This window comes from Eriocheir sinensis, unplaced genomic scaffold (assembly GCF_024679095.1).
Source record: "Eriocheir sinensis breed Jianghai 21 unplaced genomic scaffold, ASM2467909v1 Scaffold1081, whole genome shotgun sequence".
In the NCBI taxonomy this organism is placed as follows: Eukaryota; Metazoa; Arthropoda; class Malacostraca; order Decapoda; family Varunidae; genus Eriocheir; species Eriocheir sinensis.
In genome coordinates this window covers 65,662-79,354 of record NW_026110387.1, presented here as the reverse complement: position 1 = coordinate 79,354, position 13,693 = coordinate 65,662, and positions in this window count along the sequence as shown.

The window sequence follows — 13,693 nt, the reverse complement described above, 5'->3', positions numbered from 1 at the left end:
TTCTCAGTGTTTTCATGTAATGTCCATTGTCACTGTGTCTGCCAGTCTGTCTTGTCGCGTCTTCATCGTTAACTTTCCTTGTATTCGTTTACCTTTGACTGTCCGTCCACGTTCTCTTGTCGTCCACCGTTACACATTGTTCCACACATACACCAACACTTAAATGTTAACCTACACAAACAACATTCACACAAAAGCATACACAAACAAACACCTATCCTATGTGTTGTCCTTGTCGTGATGAGCTCTGTAAGTTTTGTCCAATAAAGTAACCCTGGCGGATATGATTTTCTCTATCCGTGAACCGATTAGCACTTAGAACACTCGCTACCACCAACACTATTGCCTCAATTATTACCGCAGAACTATCTGCCCTTCTTTTAACAATTCGCACCATCTTCACTTTACCTGTTGATACTTTTACTGTCTACTGTGACTCTCAGGCAGCCCTGTCTGCAATAGAAGATTTTAGGAGTACCCACCCTATCGTTCTAGATATTTTTAGCTGGCTAGTTTTAACCAAAAGGTTTGGGCATCAGGTGACCTTCTGTTGGGTACCTGCCCACGTCTCTGTGCGTGGTAAAGAGGAGGCTGATGAGGTGGCGCGGGCCGCAGCTTCTCGTCCCCCCTCACAATGCGCACTCCCACTTAAGGATTTGCATCCCACCGTGCGGTCCGCACTCAGGGGTGTGTGGCAGCGCAGGTGGGAGGTAGTAGCTGCCACGATAAAAATGTGGGAAGTTACGACCAGGGTTGTGCGTCCCTGGTCGTATTCCCACATAAAAAGTCGTAAGAAAGAGACAGTCCTGGCCCGCCTTAGGGTGGGTCATAATCGATACACACATGTCTTCCTCATGTCCCGGGGAGTTCAGAATCTACTGTGACGACTGTTTGGTACCCCTGACTGTTCGGCCCTTGCTGGTCGAGTGCCCCAGTCTGGGGAACCTGCGAGAGCGGTACCTCCCCCGGTGTCGGAACGGAGATGGGAGCTTCTCTCTCTCTCTGGTGCTGGGGGAGAAGGCACTCTCTCCGGGATATGACGTGTATGGCTTCCTACAGGAGGCTGGCGTCCTCAACCTCCTGTAGGTTTTATTGACTCCTTATCGTTGTTTTTATCTTGCATTTTGCCTTTAACCGGCTTTATATAGTTCTATTAGTTTATTTTTTTGTATTTTTTTTTTTTGTGTGTGGTTTTATACAGTTTTTCTATCATTTTTTTATCTTTTTTTCAGCGGTTTAATATAGTTTTAAAACATTTTAAATGCACTAGATCCGGCGCCATATGACCCTGCAGTTGCGGCGCCAAGTCACAACGCCCCTAATCATCATCATCATCATCCGGGTACTACTATCACCACCACTATCGCCACCTCCACCTGCACAGCGCTAAACAGAGCATTTTGGCATCTTATTTTGTGAATAAAATGACGTCCAGCCTCTAAAAAAACTTCCAAATCAGGTTACTAAGGAGTTCGTGGTTTGTGGAGCGAGTTGTGAGATTCAAGATGGCGGGGCGGCAGCTTCGGCGGCGTCACCTCGGGATAAGGATAGGGCATCAAAATAGAGGCCAGTGAACGAAACATTTTGAAAGGTGCGACATCACTCCCTCTCACGATTGTACAGTCATTCCGAGGAAGGCCCTGTTGTGGGCTGTCCAACTGTCGGCAGTTGTCGCCACCTTCCTGACATTGTGGAGGGTGTTGGTGAGGTCGATCCTTGCCTTCTCACCAGCTCCTATGTCTCTAGTGAGCTTCCTCCAGGAGGGGACCTTGAACTCAGGGGACAGGATAGCCATCATGCGATTCGTGGAGGGGTGGCCGGTCAGGTGGATTGGCGACATGGTGCAGATGAACCAGCAAAAAAATTGTAAATAAAAAAAAATCATTAAAATAAATATAGGTATATATTCTGGTGTCTACTTAGCGCAGCAGGATTTTCACTTTTCACGTTAATTTAATGTCTTAAGATTTTAACTTAACTGTGAACAGAGTTTAGACTTTAGTCTTTACCTCATGTAGGCTTCATAGGCCTTCTCTGGGCTAAACTTGTCCTTGAGGCTTTAGGATTCTTCAAGGCAAAGCTGGCGCTTCTTGCACGGGTATTCGCTCTCCCTGAAGCGGCGACGCTTGGACAGGACATTTACTGCTGCCACAAGCGCACTGTACAGGTTTTTGTGCACCTTATGTAAAAGAATAAACAAAATATTGTTAATCTGTAATAACTTTTTACGCAACAAGGGGCCGGCCAGAGGCACAAAAGCGGGGAAGACCACTAAAACGCCCGCTCCCTAAAGAAGACTGTCCGAAAGAAGGTCCAATTTTATGTATTCAGGTGTTTTGATGCTTCTTTGCTTAAATGACTTAATCCATTAATATTTATTGAGTATATTAGTAAAGGTAAGGTATATTCAATTTGAATTTATTTATATTCAATCAATCAATGGGGGCATATGCCGGGGGGCGCGTCGCCTCGCCCACCCTACGACGCCAAGCCCGGGGGTCGCTCCGGGTCTCCATGCAGGCCCCCTTCCCAACCCGAGTACCTCCCGGCAGGATCTATCGACTTGCTCAAGCACGAACTCCGTGGGCGTCCCCTTGGCCAGCTCCTCTCAGGATTGTCTCTTACAGAGACAACCCGATGAGCAGGATCAGCTTCCGGAAAACGTGCCACGTGCCGGAGTTGGCGTTGACGGACTATGCAGGTAATATATGTCGAATCAGTCTCACGGAGTAGTCGCCGGTCTGACACAAAGTCATTCAAGCGTAGAGAATTATTACCAAAGGCATCAATCCGCCTCTCCAAGTCCTATTTATTGTCCATGGCTCACAGCCATAGAGTAAGACAGGGCGCACAAGGGACTTGAAGATCCGGATCTTTGTCCTTCTGCAAAGGTATCGACAACGCCATATACTCGTATTGAGCGATTCCATAACACCGTGGGCCAGACCAATCCGCCGTAAGACTTCCTGACCAGACTCACCGTTGTTATGAACTGCACTACCAAGATACGTGAAACTTCTCTGATATATCGACGTCCTCGCCATCACCAAGACCTCCAGCGACTCCGCCAGGATTACTGCATCATCAGCAAAAACAAGGTCAGTGACCCTGGTATTGCCAATGGATGCTCCGCATTGACTCTGGTCCGCAACTCTGCCCAGTACCCAGTCCATACAAGTGTTGAAAAGCGATGGGGCAAGGACACAGCACTCTGTCCCAAAATACAGGCCAGTCAGCAGACCAATAGTCCTCGCAGGAATCCCACGGAGTCGCAGAAGATCCAAGAGTGCCTCACGATGTACTGAATCAAACGCCTTCTTGGGATCGACATAGGCTGCAAGCATCCCCTGTCGAAACTCACGTCGGCGCTCCACCATTACGCGAAGCGCTAGGATACGGTCAATTGTTGACTTGCCAGGCGTGAACCCAGACTGTTCAGGTTTCTGCAGCTTCAGCAGCTGGCTGCGATTTCGCATCAGCATAAGTGGGCAAGAACTTTGTCTGGCACACTGAGCAGTGTAATACCACGGTAGTTGTTGCAGTCCTGTAGGTCCCCTTTCCCTTTCCAGATAGAGACGACCAACCCAAGTTTCCAGTCAGGAGGAACGGTACTGGACTGCCGTACGGCAGTCAAGATCGCATACAACCCGCGGATCATGGCCTCACCTCCAGCTTTGAGCATCTCCGCACTGACGTTACAGGTGCCAGGTGCCTCCCACCCCTCAACTTGGCCACAGCCTCTCTGATCTCGCCCAGAGAGGGTGGGCTTTCGTCAATGGGTGGGTCAGCATCCGTTTCCACTACTGCATTAGACACAGGACATGAAAGCCAGGCAAGAGCATATAGTGTTAGTTCCTTGTATGGTTTATCTCCAAGGCCATTTTCATATGTGAGTACTCCAGCCCACAATGCTTGGGAATAACCTGGGATGCTATTTTTAAATACAGTCTCCTCACACCATATGTGAAGAACAATTTTCCTTTTTTGTTGTTCATAAGTGTTGAGATCATTATCAAGCAGGTAGTGAAGAGGTTGTTGAGAAACTGGAAACCTTGCTGTCTGAGATAGCAATTTTGAGTCCTTGGAAAACAGTTTTGATGGTAGGAAGACGCTTTTCCACCTCCCTGATCAAATCAAGACTAAAGTATTGGCAGCGTTTCTTCAGTCCTGTGACAATATTATTAAAGGTCATGTTTGATTCGTTGTCCCTGGAACAACGTGTGAGCTCATTAATAAAGTGAGCTCCCAAATCACTCATGGCTATGGATAACTTATCATCATGCTTGTTGAAAACCCTGGACTTAAGTCCTCTATAAAGAATATCTAGCTCCTTTGACATTGCTTCTGGATATGTATTAGTTGACTGAAAAAAAATGTATTTACTTTCTCAAACTCTGACAAAAGAGGGGAAAGAAAAATGAAATCAGAAAGCATATCATGAATCATTCTTGCTCTGTATCTCACTTCTGGTGTCCCTTCTTGCATTGCCAACCTGAAGTAGCATTTAAGTTCATCCCAGTTTTCAATTAGTCTCTTGATGACGCGTCCTTGTATCAGCCATTTGGTATCACAGCTTAAAAATGGCACATTAACTGTGTTCTTGTCACTGCATTATCCTTCATATTGTTCATCATTCATTTCTTCAAACAGCTGCTTATATGTGTGGCGTCGAAGTGTACTGTTTGAAAACCATCCAGGAATGTCTACAAGCAAAAATCCAAGGCTTGCAGGCAAGGTTGCAAATGTATTTTTGGACACCGAGTACCAAGGAGTGGCAGACACATTAATTCAGTATGCATTTTGGGGACTTTTCTTTAATCCTCGACCAGACATTGTTGTTTTTCCCCATCAATTAAAGCAGCTCCATCACAGGCAAGACCAATACAATCAGAAAGTGACAGACCATACTCTGAGAGACTGTCTTTAACTGCCTGGAAAAGGGTCATTCCAGTTGCCTGAACTACTGGGTACAGTCCTAAAATTGCAGTCATGATTTTTTCAGACTTTTCACTATAATATCTTACACAAATTGCCAGGAGTTTTTCCACTGAAATATCAGTAGTTTCGTCAAGCATAAGATATCATATTTTCCCATTAATATCATATTTCACTTCAGCCTTAAGGGATGGGGACAAGACAGAACTTATGAGGGTGGTACACTTTGTTCGGTGAAGATGAATGTTTCCCCTTTGCATTCTTTTTGATGACTTCACCCAGGTGATCTATTGTTTGGATGGAACAGTGACAACACATCGTAAGGGCCATCTCAAGTTCTGCCCTTTTCACATCATCAGACACTGGAGACAGCTTCAACTTTTTAGGAAAATTCACTGTTTTTGAAACTGACACTGAACTGACAATTTTTCTGTGCTGGGCTCCTTGTTCATGTTTCCCAAAAGTTCCTCGATGAGTCTGCAAAGTCTTGCGGCATAACTTGCAGAATGCAAGTTCAAAACCCACAGATAACACACTGGTGAGCCAGGGGAATTATTTTCCCCATGATTTGAGGTATTTATGTTAACATTGTAGGGTTTTCTAGCTTGTTTTCGTAATACCTGCTTCCCATCTCCCTCCATGGTTCTTAAATCTAAAGAAAAGTTATTTAAGTTAGGTTTGTTTGAGTTATGACACAAGCCTCATAATCACACACAACCCTATGATTATAGCTGCATACCTGTAGGTGCACTGCTAGAAAACACAGATGAAGAAACTCTCCCACAAGGCACCAGTCCACCAGGGGTCAGCACCGTGGTTTGTTTTGATTTTGTAACTTATTGTTTTCCTACCAGAAAGCAGCAGTAGCGCAACTCAAGATACAAATCACTCTAGCAGCAAGTGCCAATTTCAAACTCTTCTTCACTTCCCATTCCATATTTTCACTGTTGACTCAGGAAACGTGAAATTTCACCGTATCTTATTTATTATTCACCAGGAGCTCTGAAATATCACCAGAGCTCACCAGATTTTGTCTGGTTCCAAACTTTATTTATTTTTCACCAGGAACGCTGAAATTTCATCAGATTTTTTTTCAAATCTGGTGCCGAAATTCATCATTTGGCCACAGGCCGCTCTGCTGGCTGGCTGCTGGCGCACGCCGCCTTACACAACCCCCCGTGGCCATGGTGTGGTGCGTGCTTTACATAATAATAACTGCATGTTAAGCATGGTCTTGTGTGTGCTATACATAATAATTAATGCATTTTAAGCACGGTGTTGTGTGTGCTATACATAATGATGAATGTGTGTTGAGCACGGTGTTGTGTGTGCTATACATAATGATGAATGTGTGTTGAGCACGGTGTTGTGTGTGCTATACATAATAATGAATGTGTGTTAAGCACGGTGTTGTGTGTGCTATACATAATAATGAATGTGTGTTAAGCCCGGTGTTGTGTGTGCTATACTTACTAATAAATGCATGTTAAGCACGTTGGTGTGTGTGCTATACATAGTAAATTCATGTCAATCACGGTGTTGTCAGTGCTATACATAATAATAAATGCATGTTAAGCGCGGCGTTGTGTGTGCTATACATAATAATAAATGCATGTTAAGCACGGCGGTGTGTGTGCTATACATAATAATAAATGTGTGTTAAGCACGGCGGTGTGTGTGCTATACATAATAATAAATGCGTGTTAAGCACGGCGGTGTGTGTGCTATACATAATAATTAATGCGTGTTAAGCACGGCGGTGTGTGTGCTATACACAAAAAATAAACCCAAACCAGCTTGTAGCCATCCATACAGTGTCAATTCATTTTCTACCTTAATATTGTTTTTAGCGTAAAAGTTTGTGTACCTGTATACTCTCAATGGTGTTGTGCAATTATAAGTAACACTAGTTACTCTTGAACGTGCGTGGTCCTGTTATATATATTTACGGTAAAATCATCCAGTCAGTACCTACCACAAGCTTCTTATTGTGTTAGGTTAAGATAATAGCCTATATGAATCAACAGCCAATGCAAGTCAACAAACCTTAAACTTAACATTGCATAACTTTAAAGTAATCCATCTATTTACTAACATTACTCATACCTTTGTCTTTCTTAGTCTGATAAGTTGTTCTTATATATATATATATATATATATATATATATATATATATATATATATATATATATATATATATATATATATATATATATATATATATATATATATTTATATATATATATATATATATATATATATATATATATAAAAACACACACACACACACACATACAGAGAGAGAGAGAGAGAGAGAGAGAGAGAGAGAGAGAGAGAGAGAGAGAGAGAGAGAGAGAGAGAGAGAGAGAGAGAGAGAGAGAGAGAGAGAGAGAGAGAGAGAGAGAGAGAGAGAGAGAGAGATGACTTACGTGTTCGTGTGTGTTCATATTTTTGTGCCCTCATTGTTGGTAAGTATTATAATAGTTTTATCTAATTTCATATAACATTCCTTCAGTTTCATTTCTATCTATTTATGCCTGTTCTTAAGAACGCACCATTAGGGGACTACCATGACAGAAGAGCCTCCATTTATTCGTGTCCTTGCATGCTCTAATCTTCTCATTCTCCCAGCTCCCTCCTCTCTCACATTATCTAGCACTCTATCCTGCCATTTTAATTTACCTTAAAATATTTAATTTATTTTAATTTTCTCTCATTCGACAGTGTGCTTCAGAAAATCACCGATTCCATTGCAGATGAAGTAACTTATATAATTGCAACAAAAGTGTGCACTGCCCCCAAAATAAAAGAAACTGTTGAATAGACCTCTTTCTAATAATTATCTTCACTAACCCTTGATGCTACACAGCTCCAACTCCCATACCATACTTCCCATACCTCGCTGCATACTTTGTATAAAGCTGATGTGCTTATTCTGCTCCATATTTTCTTTAACTATTTTAAGTCAACTTATTCCGTAACCTACTTTCTACTCATGCTCATCCCTATACTATCCAAAACCCTTATGCAAGAGTTAACCAGCATCTTCACTCTTTCATCCCTTACAATGGTAAACTCTGGAACAGCCTCTCTTCGCCTGTATTTCCTCCTGCCTATGACTTGTCCTCTTTCAAGAAGAGTGCATCAAGACACCTCTCCACCCGAAATTGACCTCTCTTTTGGCCACTCTATACTATTTTCTGTTGTGGGAGCGACAAGTAGCAGGTTTATTTATACACTGTTTTTGTTGCCCTTGATCCGGCTCTTTTGTTGTAAAAAAATAAAAATAAACATCCTTATGTCTGCTGCAAAGATGATTGATAATTGAATAATATCCAATATCATGTATTCCTAGAGAAGATTATTAAGAGAAGACTGTTTTTTTTTCTAGTTTTATGACTCGATTCTAGTAATATATTTCCCATTGGTATTGTTTCATCATATTACTTGTAATTTGCTTAATGTATGTTATGAATTTATTACGATTCAATTTTCTCAGTACCCAAACCTTTTTGTTCACTATGTGCTTGCTACCAACTGATGCATTATTTGTTACCAAGAGGACGGACAAAAGAAGGATTAACTGAGATATGAATATGTTTTACTAGCTGCATAAGTTACGCATGCTTAATTTCAATATCTTTCAAGTCGGTTGCAATTACAAGCCCATTTTCATATTACTGTGTGTGCTCTCCCTACCTCAGAGATGGGTGGTAAGGTTTGATGATTGCAATGTTTTATACAAGTATATCGCAGCTTCCTCAAAATTCACCATTATAGTTTTTATCCAGTTCCTTGCCTTATTTTTGTTTGCTGATTATACTGTATTGTAAAGTATGCGTATAAACACATACTGCAAAATATTAATGTGTTGTTAATTAAGACGAAGAAATCCTATATACATTAACACGGGTAATAGACCACCCAATATTCACGTGAAATACTCGTGAATGTTACACGTGTTTTAGGCGATAATTATTACCCGTGGAAATCACGTGTCACATGCAAGTGTAATCATCTTGCAAAGTGAACCAGATTTATTCGTCATATCCACGAGCCGGATTCACGTGTTTTACTTGTGAATTACGCAACCTGTGCCCAGGGGCACCGCCCAGTACTTGGTAGACAGCAACGCGGGAAGAGAGCACACAGGAACACACGTCCGACCAGAACGCCTGCCAACAGCCAACTCACCCACTGCTGATGATTTATTTGTGTTGAAGGTGCCTTCAGTGTAATGATACACAGCATAAGCAATGTTGCATGCAGTCCACTGGAGATAACCAATATGGGAGGCAAATATCACCCAGAATACAAATATTTATGATACAATTAAGGCAAAAAACCGGAGGCCTTTTTTTTATTTCTTAGTGAGGAGTATAGTGTAGTTTTCCGAGTAGCAAATGTCAATAAACTGCACAAGAAGGTAAAATTCTAGTGTTTACTCATACTCCCTCTTCTCCCCCAAAACAAGCTTGGAGGCCTGTAAGAATGTGTGGTTTTCGGGTGGGGGACACAAAATGCATCACAATCACATAGTTTTTGAGCTGGGGATGGGACGTACAATACCAAAGATGTAGGGAAAATCCTTACATTATATATGAGTGTTTTGCACCTACAGGTGCCCTGCGCATTATTTATCAAGATCACAATCAATAACATTTGGGGACTTTTTTAACCCATATGGAAACTGCACGTTTCACCCACAGGGGGTTAGATGAGGATAGGTTAGTTTAGTTTCGGTTATGTTATGTCAGATTAGGTACTTTTTGTTTTCCCTATATGTACATAAGAGTGTTGCTTGACTGGACAAAACGTTGTGTAGGAAGCTACTTTTTAAGGCTATATGATACTCTGGGATTACATCCCATAACATAATATCACGTAACATAACCTAAACTTAACTAACCTATCCTAACCTAAATTCGCCTATCGGTGAGATGCGCGGTTTCCGTATTTACTGTTATAATCAGTAATGTAGGTGATGGTAATGTTTACTAATTGTTTATATTGCAAACACCAGTGCTGATGATTTCTTTGGGTTGTAGGTGCCTACAGTGTAATGGTACACAGCTTAGTAATGTGTCATATATGAAAGGGCAATATAGGAGGTGTTCATTCACTTGCTTCATGAGCTGGTAGGGCCACTGCTTGTCTGAGCTTTGCAACGGCAGCATGGAATGCATGCAGCTGATGCAAGGTTAAGGTCAGATAGTTTAATTGTCGATATGTGTGCCTGTAATGGACATAGACCACCCAAGCCTTGGATTTGAGCTTTCAAAGTATATTAGTGGCTAAAATATAAATTAAAGCAGCTGCCAAATGTGGTTAATACTGACATTATGCATTTATTTTACTCATGTGAATGCACTACACTAACTGCCAAAAGGTTCTGTTGAACGGAAGAAAGTTATGAGCACAGTCTAGCACATCATATTATTATTATTATTTTATTTTTTTACGTCACGGCCTATTGCGCCCAAGGCTTTTTCCCGGTGGGGCCTGATGGTCGGTCCTATCCCGTTCTGGCGCAAGCGAGTGTTGGCTCATGCTGCCTCCCTGAACTCATCTTTGAGCCTCTCCTAGGAGAGGTTATCTAGAGCCCAGGTTGATGGGTGGTATTCAGGGCAGCATGTGGGTAGTCTTAGGTCACTCGGCGGTGACTGAAAACCTCAGCTGTGCGGCGGCCAGGATTCGAACCCGCGTCCCTCCTGGAGCTCCTGAACGCGGGGCCGTCACTCTAACCACTCAGCCACCACCTCCCCAAGCAGCAGAGAGGCGAGTTTGGGGGAGAGTTAGGTTAGATCAGGTTCGTTTTTTATCAGGTTAGATAATAGTTTCGCTATATTTGTTTTAAGTTCAATTGTGTGATACGCCTCACGTTGCACCATATTCCTCAGTTAGGTACTGTCCTATGCTGCAGGTGTTTGGGTCATGATAACATAATGGAAACATAAGAGTGGCATAGGTAATTTAGAATGGGTATAAAATATTCAATGACTAGGTCAGTGTCAACTTGTCAAGTATGAAAGTGTTGCAGTCAGCCCAGGCCCAGCATGGGTATCAGTCACTGGACAGGTTTTGTAATAACAGAACACAGGACTTTTAGGCAGTAAGGTGTTTAGACTCCAGAAACATTTTGTCTAGATCAGACGTCGGCAACCCAGAATTCGAGATGAGCCACCTTCTTCAAACTTGAAAGAAAAGCAGTGCTACTTGAGCCGCAGTTTAAATTATATATAGTTATGAATGGAAATTACATATAGTTATGAATGGAAATTACGAAACATGCAAAATTTCCTCCTCCATATGGGAGTTAAATAATATACCCACAGACAAGATAATCAAGTGCACTATAATAATAATAATAAATTTGATAATAATAATAATAATAATATTGATGATATTAATAATAACATTGATACTACTACTACTACTACTACTACTACTACTACTACTACTACTACTACTACTACTAATAATAATAATAATAATAATAATAATAATAATAATAATTACTATTTTTATTATTATTATTATTATTATTATTATTATTATTATTATTATTATTATTATCATTGCAGCTGTCATAAAATAAACCATTATATTTATGAAGCCACTCCTATAACTTCATATGATGTCAGCAACCTATTGTTAATCCTTTATGGATTGTTACCAGGACTGAACAAATGTTACTAAGCTTCAATACTGCTTATGAGTTTCTTTGGAGAGGTGATCAAGGTCTTAATGTCGCTTTGCACTTCAGGCAGGACTGCAGATTGTATCATTCAGTCGGCTGCGTAGTTTCTTTTTATGAAATTCATGCTAGAAAACATTTGCTCACTTAGGTGTTATATATATATATATATATATATATATATATATATATATATATATATATATATATATATATATATATATATATATATATATATATATATATATATATATATATAATAAGGTTTCTGAGGCTACTGACAGCAACCTCTACTCATGTTAAAAAGCCTTGGCTTAATCACGCTTGTTCTCGTGCTGTCAAAGATAGAGAGGTAGATCACAAAAGGTACCAGAACCTTCGAACTCCCGCTAACCATGATCTTTACATTTCTGCCCGGAATCGTGCAATCGATTCTCCGACTTACCAAAAACTCCTTCATTGATAGAAAATGCCAAAACCTTTTTTTTTTTATAATTCTTCCCGTGACTTCTGGCATCTACCCCAAAACATCTCCAATTTCACTTTGTCCTCTTTTCCTCCTCTCCTTAATTCTGACGACAGCATCGCCGTCTCATCTATCTCTAAGGCTGAACTCTGCTCTCATACTTTCTGCTTGTGGCCGTTTCCAGAGAATGGCGACACTGAGTGGCCACTTTGTGCCTCCAAGTTGGTTCCTGATTCTTCTCCCACAGTGGTGTAATTTGGGACCGGCACCATATGCGGGAAGTTATCTTACTCCCTGCTGCGGCTTTGAGCGCTACTTTACAAATCATTCGGCTCAAGCTTGAGAAAGCCAACTTCGAGCAGCAGGAAGTACCGGTCATCTGTATTCGGTTTGGGAATATATAGCACTTGGGAAAAGTGCAGTTTGTTACCTGTAGCCGGTAGTAAATTACATGAGCCTCATGTGTCTGCCACTCAGCTTGATTCATAAAAATGAGTGCGGGACCTGGAAGAAAACACTAGGTTATATCCTCATGAGGATATATATTTTTTTTCAGGTCTTCCAAGACCATTTGATACTCGATGATATAAACTACAGCATTATATACATTGTGTTGCAGTTTTGTGTCGTGCAATCTGCACAATGTAATCTGCAACACCAGTCTATGAGTCCTTCCTCTCTTTCATCTTCAGGTACTCCGCCAGCGCAAATTCTGCAAACTCCTTTGGGCGCCTGAGATTTTTAATCATCATCGTGGTGATAAGGACGTCTCTCAGGCGGGTGATGTCTGTCTTGGTCGCGGGTCTGGAGGCAGGATCGGTTAGAGATTGCCTGGCAATGTCTAACGTGTTGTTGACAGGCTGAAGTCATGATCCTTGCTATGACTTTCAGGGTCACATTTTCCCTCTCTTTTTGGCGTCTAGCTTGGCCCATTTCAATTGTTTCCTCCTTCGTAGTTTCACTGGGGGAGAAAATTATATATTTACCAATATTTATTATAAACAGATAAATATAGTTAAGATATGCAAACAACACATAGGATAGGTTTATATGCCTCTCATTACTTTCATGAGTTTTTTAGTCGCTTTGTTTTCTTGGTCATCTATTTGATAGATTTCTAGGTCGGACAAGGCGAGGCAATCTACCGTTCGCTGGCAAGCCTCAAGAAAATTTACGAATGTTGTTTACTTTTAATACATTCTTTGATTCTAGGAATCCCAGAGGAGGTTCAGTTCTATCTATTAGGGAGGCGGTGGCTGAGTCGTCAAAGTAACGGCCTCGTATTCAGGAGGACGCGAGTTCAATCCCCGCCCGGTGCCACCAAGCTGGAATTTTTCAGCCGCCGCCGAGTGGCTTAAAACTACCCACATGCTGTCCAGAAGACCACCTATCAACCCGGACACTAGATTCTAGGATCAAAGATGAGCTCTGGGAGGGCAGCATGAGCCAATGCAAGATGGCGCCACTATAAACACTCGCCTGCGCCAGAACGGGCTGGGCCGACCATCAGGACCTACCGGAAAGAAGCCTTGGATCGACCATCAGGATCCACCGAGAAGAAGCCTACCGGCGCAATAGGCTGCAATGTAAAAAAA